Raw genomic sequence first — 10,259 nt, forward strand, 5'->3', positions numbered from 1 at the left:
GGAGTGTCTGTAGTGCTGAGGTGCTTAGTCACAGTGTTTTGGCAGCGAGACACAGACAAGCATCCAGAAACTGTGTATGGGGAGCCTGAATTCACCTGCTCTGGGCTCAGTATGGGTTCTGAGGGTCACAAACTGCTCTCCCTAGGGCCACTTCAGCCCAGTATTTCCTAGTGATCCTGAGCAAACAGCATTCATTTGGTTTAAGACTCCCTTTGCCCGCACAGCTGAAGAGGTCACAGAATTGATCTCTCAGCACCCACCACCATGTTAGATCAACACTCCATTTTTAGTTAATTTTTCCTCAAAACCAGCTCTGGATGGCTTTTCCTAGGTCCCGCCTCCAGCCACCTACTGCGGTAGCGTGGTTTACAGAAGAGACTAGCCAGAGAGAGCTCGTTGTGCTTCTTAAGTCCTTCAATCTGTTTTTCCTTTAGATGTAACTGTTGTGTACATCTGGTTGCTAAATCCAACACACCGTTGGCTTCATCCAAATGTTTCTGTAATAATAATAGCTCTCTAGATTTTCTGTCTTTTCCTTCCATTCTGTTATATATTGTCTTTCCTTTTCTAATTCAGCTGAATACATAGCTTTTTCTTCTTGTTGGAAATGCTCTAGAACCATTGCCAGTTAGTTAATAACATGGTATACTGCTTTACTTGTTCCTGGTAGAGCGAAAGCTGCAGTACATTCTTATCCCTCTAATGGAAGAGTAAATGCACCTGTTTCTGCAGGGACTCTGCCTTCACACTGGGTTGATGACTTGCATTAGAAAAGGAAAATAGCCTTTCCTCCAATAGTGTGACTTTTTCTCTCAGGTTCATCTCTCTCTTTTCTCAGCCTAAATTTCCTGGATGTAAGAACCTTCTGATTCTAAAAGATGGCTCCCCAGTCTTTGTACCTCCTCATTAAGTGTATTTCTTTGTCATTTAAATGTTGAATCTCTTGCTGGAGTGTTCTCTTTTCCATCTGTTGGTTGTTTAGGGACAACTTGGTTGGTCTGTCTCCTGCTGATATAGAATGGTCTTCTCCTGCATGTATTCAACTGCATTTAAAAGCCAATTTTATTCCCCAGCCTTTCCCTGTACTTTTTCTTGTAACAGTTGCTCAAAGTCAAAAGCTTTCTCCTTCATCAAAAGGAACTCCAACTCTTGTTCTTGTAGCATCACAGAAAACTTCATGTTCATCTCTTATAATGCTTAATTCTACATTTCCTTTTATTTGGATGTTTCTATTATTTTTTTCAGTTTCCCCTTTTAGTTGAGAAATGTCCATTTCTAAAATTAATATTCTCTCCTTGAGGTTAGTAATTGCTTGCCTCTACAACTCATTTTTACTCACTTTGTTAGTGAAGTTTGAATTTGAAGAAACTAACTGATCACTTTTGGCTTGGATTAAGAGGTCTTTTTCTCTCAGTGAATTTTGTAACAGATCTTGTCTTTCCTTAAGCTGTTTAATTTTGGAATCTGATTGTTCATGTTCTTTCTTGTTTCTCTTGGAGGTAGCAGCAGTTGCATCAGACAACCTGTGGTTACTTCCCTGGAGCATACTAATGGTGGCATCTTTTTCTTGCAGTGATTGTCTCAGCTCTTTGACCTCTGAAAACTGGGAGATACGTGATAATGCAGACAAAAGCTGTGATGTAATCATACAAACTTTCCCTGAATAAATTTTAGTGTGAAGAGCTTGTATCTCCCTATCCTTTTTCTGGATAACTTGCGTGAGTTTGCCAACTTGATCTTTGGACAGCTGATCAGTCTGTTTGGTTAAAGATAAATTCTTTTCATTTAGAAGTTGAATATCAAGTTCTCGTTCTTGGATTTCTTTCATTTATTTTTCAGTTTCATAGTTATACAGGTTGTGTTCTTCACTTCCATTTTCTATAGGAAGGCTTTAACTTGTTTTTTGAAATCAATCAGAATTGTCTGTTGGAGTATTGATTGTGTGTGTCTTCCTGCAACTGGGCTTTTATTTATTCAATGTTTTTTTTTTTTTGCAAATTCTTAAATTCCTCATCTTTCTGCTCCATCAGAGAAAGCTGTAATTGACTACATTCCAGTTCCAAGTTTTCACACTGTTCATTTATTTGTCACATTTCCACACTGAGCTGCTCTTTTTCCCTCTTCAAGAAATCTCTGTCATTTTCTGCCAAAGATAATTTTTAATTATGTCTTTTATTTGATCCTTATATTCTCCCATCTTTGTCAAAGACTCTACATTTTCAGTTTGTAGAACCTGAATAGTTTTTTTTTCCCATCTCACCGATTTTAGACTCATCAGTTACTGTAACTCCTGAGTCACCTTGAACTTATTTTCAATCCTTTCTACATAGTCATTTAGTTTCTATTGATATCGGCAATTTATCTCTACCCATTTTTTTTTTGTTTTTGTTTTTGTTTTTTGATGTGCATTCTGCTAAACTGATATTTCCTCTTGATGATGATCAAGGTCTTGACTTTGTTTTTGTTCAAGTACCTTTATAGTATTTTGTAGTTTGCAGATTTCACTTTGATCAGAATTATGTTTTCCCTTTGCCTGAGCTATATCCCTCCAATGGCTAATGTGCGATTCAAGTCTTGAAACTTCAATTGACAGCCTGTTGATTTCTTGTTGTGATAAAATGATGTCCCTGAAGTCCATGTCATCACTGGGAAAAGCTGAAAATTGACTCATCTCATTACTGAAGGAAGATTGGGCAGTGGTTGCTAGTAACCCACCTTCTCCTGAATCTACTGACTGCAGTGTGAACAACTCATTTTCTAGTGCAAACTGCCTTGCTTTATGTGGCCTTATTTCTACTTCTTTCTCTTCCAGTTCATTCCTATAATTTTGAGATTGATGTTGGATCTGTAGCTCTTATGCTGCATACATTTCTTCCAGCTCAGTACAATAGTTTTTAAGTCTTTCATTGTCATATCTGAACATCCATTTTGGTATCTTCAAGATTCTTTCTCCAATAATTACATAAACCTGCTTCTTCATTCTTGAAATCATTGAGAACCTCATCCTCGGTGACTTTGGAGATATTGCTAGTGAGGGAAGCCAACCTGCCTCCCACCTGGCCCAAAGAGTGGCCCAAGCCAGAGCCTAGGCCTCTAAACCGGGACACTATTGTCACAATTTCAGTGAGCCATCAGACTCTCTCTGAAAACCACCTCAGTCTCTATCCACCTCTGCTCTGAACCTCCTGGAGCACCAAGGAGTCAATTATGATCCAAGTACTCAGAATTCCATGAAGGGTTGGGCTCTGCCAAACATTGCCTTCTGCCTGGAAACACAGAGACCTTGCCTGGGCTTGCACCAGTGAATCCCAACCAGTAGCATAGTCACCCCACTGGGCCTTACCTCCTTCCCTCAACTTTCTGCCCTTGGGCTTGGGTGAGTTCTACCTCAGTGTTGGCGACTTGTCCCAGCTTGTGGTCTACTCCTGCCACCTGGGCACTGGTGGCCATATCAACCCTACCTCATTTTTAATGATAATAAACTTGAAACTTTCCCACTAGGATCAGGAACAATCAATGGTATTCTCTCCTACTACCCCTTTTTAACATCTTACTGACTTTTTAGCAAATGCTTCTCATGTGTGAGGTGAGCACCCTATCACTGAGCCCCAGCCCCAACTACAAAACTGATTATTTTTTTAATGGGTTGGGAGCTCATCTCTGTGGTAGAGCATTTGCCTACCATATATGCAGTCCTAGGTTTTCTCCCCAATACCGAAAAAGATGATTTTTTAGAAAGAATGAATTTATATAGATAGTATCAGCCATTATATATAGATTATACATAAATTATGAAATGTATTGTATACTATTAATCACACTGAAGGCAAGAATGTGAATGCAGGTTCCCAAGACAACACCAATTACCATCATCAATTACCAGGAAAAGGGCTCATTACTATTGGGCTGAAGAGAGTGATACTGAAGATCAGAGACTCCTATTCCACATGCCTGCCTTGTAAACATATTATACTTTTGTGAATTGTATAATGAGATGTTCTTGCTTTAATATAGACTTATTTATAAGATTAGGACTTATATGACCCAGACTTATGTATGAGACTGGGACTTCTAATTTTTTCCTTATAACTAAGTCCTAATCTTATTTATTTACTTACTCTTGAAGTGTGGTTTTTAAGCTATAATTTTAAAGCATATATATATATATATATACAGGAAATGTTGCTTTCCTTCTATATTTTTTTTTCTGAAATATCAGGCTATCTGCTTTACCTGCTAACTTAGGAAAGCCTGTGGAGTGTTGATGCTCTCTTCTCTGTCCTGTCTTTCTAATTTCATCCTGTGGTTACAGGGAGAATGTAGTGTGTACTCTGGTGTCTGGTGGCATGGCACTACCCTGGCATATATAGCTGGTTCATCCAGAGTTGAAACCTAGGGGCAGTAAGTAATTATTTTCCAAACATACCTTTCCTTCCTGGGGGTCTTTCCTTACCTGGGTCCCCCTGGGGAGTACCAGAAACCTGGACAGGACAGCTTGGATCACTCTCAACTGCTCTAGTGAGTCAGGCCATAAATTTCTTCATACTGCATCTTAAATACAGTTTCTATTGGAATAACATTTTGGGCTAGGTTTGGGTTTGAAAAGTAAGATATGATTATTAGTAACAAAGGAATAAAAGGAACAAGATGGGAGATAATGAACCTGTTAGCCAGAGGACAGTGTACCAGCAGTAGTTCCTCCCAGTGACCTCCTTTTCAACAGCCATCAGGAGAAATTTCCTCTGTTTGTTCTCTTTGTGGAGCTAGAAAGAAGCAAGCTCTCCATGGGAGATAGTGTGTCTGGCTCTGGTGATCAACCCTGAGCTTCTGATCTCTGCTTCCCTCAGGAGCCCTGTCTTTCTCTGGTTTTTATTGCTACAACAGAAGACCACAGGCTGCATAATTTATAAAGAAATAAGTGTTTTCTTAGTTATTTTTTATTAATTCTATTAAGTTATACATGACAGTAGAAAGCTTTTTGATTTATTGTACACAAGTGGAGCACAACTTTATGTTTTCTGGTTGCACATTATGTGGAGTTGCACTACATGTGAAGTCATACAGGTACCTAGGGTAATGATGTCCATCCCATTCTACCATCTTTCCTACCTGAATCTCTTCTTCCTTTCTCTTCCTACCCTGTTGATGGCCCCAGCAAACTTCCAACTGCCAGCTGATGATTGGCTCACAGCAGCCCCAGCAAACTTCTACCTGCCAGCTGATAGGCTCCTCTGCGGTGATGCTCATTGGGCTTTTTCCCTGGCCTTTCAGACCACAGAGCTACTCATTGGGGGACTTTTTTTGGCTCCATCCATGCAACCCAGGAAATCGGCCTCAAAAGCAGGAGGGATAGGGGAGGGTGAGAGGCTTGTGGGAAGGCGATGGTGGCAGTTGGGCTCTGAGGGAATTCCTGAAGAGCTCGTGTGGTGTGGTGTATGTGTTCTAAAAATAAAGTTCGTTTCTGCTTGACAAGTGGCTCATGAATTGTGCCCAGCCAGACTGTGGCATTTGGTGGCTCATACAGGAATGACTGAGGGTAAGTGATAAGGTAAACTGCTCACCCCTGAGGGTAGGGCGAGAGGATGGGTAGCCATTTTAAGACTCTTCTTTTGTTTTGTTTTGCTTCTGTTTTAAGTTGCCTGTCCCTGGAGATGTGTAAGATGAAATAAAAACCGCTCACATCTGAGAAAAAAACTTAGCATTTGAGGAACAGATAAGGAGAAAGGATGGATGTACATTTCAGGAGGATAGAAAGGCTATTATAATGATTTTTTGTTCCATTTTTGTTTCATTCTACTTTAGTTTTGTTTGGCATTATCTTGTTGTGTTGTATTATAGTTATAGTAGAAATATGGGATCAGAAATTAGTATAAAAAACGAAAGAGTGTTAAGTAAATTGTTAGAGGAAGGATGCATCCCAGTAAAATCAAGAGCAGTCAGGGCATATGTTGATAGAGTACAAAAATGTAGCCCATGGCTTTTTAAGGAGGAGTTGTTAAGTATATCACAATGGAACCATCATGGTGAAGATTTAAAAATTATAGAAAAGAAAAGCCCAGGGACTCTGCCAGTTGGCACATTGCCATTGTGGACATTCCTATCTTGTTTGTTTAGTCCAAAGCCTTCAGTTCAGACAATGGTAGAGGAAGAAGAAGACATAAAAATTCAAGAAAGAGAGAAGGTCTCTCTAGCTAGTCATACAGAGAAAAACATTCAAGTAAAAATTGCCAACTTGAACATGATGCCAGCAGATTGGGCTAGTATGTGTAAAGCTGTGCTAAATGGAGGACAATGCCTGTTATACAAGGTTGCCAATGAGGAATTTTGCAAGGAGAGTGCTAGGTGAAATGCATCAGCTGGTTATCCTCAGAGAAATCCAGATATGTTGTTAGAAAAGGGACCTTATAAGGATCAGCAGCAACAAATTTCATATGATCCTGGCATATACTTACAAATTGCTCTTGATGTGGTTAGGGCATGGAAGACTTTTCAACGCCATGGAGGTTTACAAGATTAATTATCTAAGGTAATACAAGGTGCTAATGAACCTTACGCTGAATTTGTAGATAGACTTATTCAAACAGCTACCAGAGTTTTTGGGAATACAGAGCAAGCAATGCCATTAATAAAACAACTGGCTTATGAGCAAGTGAATTGTTGGTGTAGATAAGTCATTAGATGATGGGAACATGAAGATTTAAACACATATATTAAATTATGTAGAGACATTAAAGAACAAGGACAAGTCTTGGCAGCTGCAGTACAACAGGTTTTTAGATGCCATGCCAAAAACATGCTACAATTGTGAACAAATAGGACATTTTAAAAGGAATTGCCCCAAGGAGGAAGGTTTAACAAAATTAGGTATCAAAGGGGTAGAATACCAGGTATTTGCCGATGATGCCATAGAGGGAGACATTGGGCTAATGAATGCTGTTCTCAAACCACCATAGAGGGTACTCCATTATCAAAAAATGAAAAAGGACCAGGTGTTTATCCATGATATCATGGAGAAAGGCATCAGGCTCCATTACCAAAAAATGGACAGGGGGGCCCAATGCTCCAGGGCCCAAGACCACAAATATACAGAGCACTGGAGGAACCCAGCAACCCCATTAGGGTAGTGCCCAGGACACATTGTACATTAAATCTCTCACTAGACAAACCAGAGGAAGCACAGGATTGGACATCTGTGCCTTCATCAGAACAGTACTAACTCCAGAGATGGGAGTTCAAATCATTCCCACAGGGATAAAAGGACCTCTTCCCAAAGGAACAGTAGGCTTATTATTGGGATGCAGTTCTTCTTCTCTAAAAGGACGTATGATAAGTCCTGGGGTAATTGATCCTGATTATAAAGGTGAAATAAAAATTATAGCCAGTTCTCCAAAGGGTATATCAATAATTTCACCAGGAGATAGAATAGCACAATTACTAATAATACCCAGCCTACATGATAAATTTTCAGTCATACTGTAGAAAGAGCTTCCAGGGGATTAGGCTCCACATGTGTAGATTGGGATATGCTTTCTTTAAATTTAGATTCTCGGCCCATGCTAAAACTAAATATTCAAGGACATGAGTTCAATGGGCTACTGGATACAGATGCAGACCTTAGCATCATCTCTCGTCAAGAATGGCCAAAACATTTGCCGTTACCACAAGCCACTCAAACACTTCGAGGCCTAGGAGTGGTGACTAATCCCCAAAGAAGTGCAATGGTATTAGATTGGAAGGATTCTGAAGGATGTGAACGAACTATACAGCCATATTTATTGGACCATCTTCATATAAATTTATGGAGACGAGATGTCCTAGATCAATTAGGACTAACATTAACAAATAACATCAATCAAAATGCACCCACTATTAGGGCTACACTAGGTTTTAGGAAAGAAAAAAAAATTAGGAGAACAAAAACAAGGTATAGCAGCACCAATTCAAATAGATCAAGGAATAAATAGACATGGATTGGGTTTTCAGAAGGGGGTCACTGAGACAAAAAAAAAATTACTTGGAAATCAGAAAGACCAGTGTGGGTTCCTCAGTGGGCCCTGACTAAAGAAAAGATACAAGCAGCCCATGATCTGGTCAAGCAACAATTAGTGGAAAGACATATACAACCTTCTGTATCTCCCCATAATACTCCCATTTTTGTCATCAAAAAGAAATCTGGTAAATGGAGATTATTGCAAGATTTAAGAGCCATTAATAATGTGATGGTTATTATGGGACCTGCTCAATCAGGGATTCCTTAATTATCTGCTTTGCCAAAAACCTGGTATGTTTTAGTTATAGATATTAAAGATTTTTTTTTTCAGTTCCATTTCATCCTGAGGATAGTCCAGGTTTTGCATTTACTATCCCTGCACTGAATCATGAAGGTCCTGATCAGAGATATGAATGGAAAGTTCTCCCTCGAGGGATGGCTAACAGCCCAACTATGTGCTAAATTTATGTTAACAAAGTAATGCAGCCACTTAGAAATCAAAATCCTGAACTACAAATATTTCACTATGGATGATGTATTATTAGCACACAAAGATAAAAATACATTGCTAGAATGTTATGCCACACTTACAAACTTATTGAAAAATTATAATCTAGAGATAGCAATAGATAAAGTACAATTAAATTTTACATTTAATTATTTAGGAGTTATATTATTCTCAACCATGGTCCATCCACCCAAAATTCAAATATGAGTAGATCAACTCAAATCACTTAACGATTTTCAAAAGTTATTAGGAGACATAAATTGGGTAAGGCCTTATCTAGGTATACCAACAGGAGAGTTGGGAACTTTATTTGATATCCTAAAAGGTCCATCAGATCCAAATTCACCCCACATGTTAATGCCTCACAAGAAAGGCATTAAAATCATTGAAACATATATGGAAAATATGCATTTGGATAGAATTTTTATGTTTGCCTTTATTATTTATTGTACTACCAACAAAAAATATTCCTACAGGAATATTTTGTCAAGAAGGTCCATTATTATGGATACATTTATCTTATTCTCCTAACACTATTCTTACTAGGTATCCTGAGGCTGTAGGACAATTAATACTCAAAGGAATAAAAGCAGCAAAAGGAGTGTTTGGAATTTCTCCCAATAAAATTATTACTCCATATACTATGGATCAAATTGATGAGTTAGCTAATGAGTTAAATACTTGGGCAATTCTAATGTTAAAGACATGTGCAAATCTAATGCTTCATTTGATAACCACTTACCATCTAATCCTTTATTGTCTTTTTGGTCATCGCATCCTGTAATTTTTCAAAAAATGACAAGAAAAACACCTATCATGAATGATCCAAATATATTCGCTGAAGGGTCAAATAATGGTACAGCAGCAATAGTTGCAACTGATCAAACTTTTACATTTTTAGCACCCAAACAATCAGCTTAAAAGTTAGAGCTAAATGCAATATTACAAGGTTTTATGATGTTTAAAGATTCGTATTTAACTTATTTTCCGATAGTCAGTATATAGTAAATGCTATAGTATACCTTGAAGCTCCTGGTAGGATTTCCCCTTCCCCTACTGTTTTATCTTTGCTTTCCACTATACAAAGTCTAATCTGGGACAGAAAAGATCCATTCTTTATAGGACATATCAAGGCACATACAGGATTGCCTGGAGCCGTTAGTTTGGGCAATGATTTAGCAGATAAAACTACACGTGACATACATATTTTTCTACACTAGAAGAAGATAGAAATTTTCATTAAAAAGTTCCATGTCAATGATAATACTTTACAAAATTGTTTTAAAATAAAAGCTAGACAAATAATAAAACAATGTCAAAATTTTGTGACCTTTTTACCTCAAGTTAATCTTGGAGTCAATCCTAGAGGACTGATACCTAACCATATTTGGAAGATGAATTTCACCCACTTGCCAGAATTTGGAAAATTAAAATATTTGCATTTTAAAGTTGATAATTCTTCTGGATTTCTGATGGGCTCCCTTCATGCCAGAGAAAAATACTAAATTTATTATAGCTCATTGGTTACAAAATTTTGCCACTGTGGACATTCCAAAACAGTTAATAACAGATAATGCCCCTGGTTATACTTCTACATCTTTTAAACAATTTTGCTCATCAATTGGCATTACTCATATAACAGGAATTCCATACAATCCACTGGGACATGGTATAGTTGAAACAGCTCATCAAACTTTTAAAATGTACCTATTAAAGCAAAAAGAGGTAACTGGGAAGGGGTATGTATTCCCCAAAGATAAA

General features: G+C 38.1%; 1 pseudogene; it reads right to left on the minus strand.

Moving 5' to 3' along the window:
* The window catches only part of LOC107160770, a 9,426-nt pseudogene extending 5,976 nt beyond the window's left edge, over window positions 1-3,450 (minus strand).
* Between the last annotated feature and the right edge of the window lie 6,809 nt (window positions 3,451-10,259).

This window comes from Marmota marmota, unplaced genomic scaffold (assembly GCF_001458135.2).
Source record: "Marmota marmota marmota unplaced genomic scaffold, marMar, whole genome shotgun sequence".
Taxonomy (NCBI): domain Eukaryota; kingdom Metazoa; phylum Chordata; class Mammalia; order Rodentia; family Sciuridae; genus Marmota; species Marmota marmota.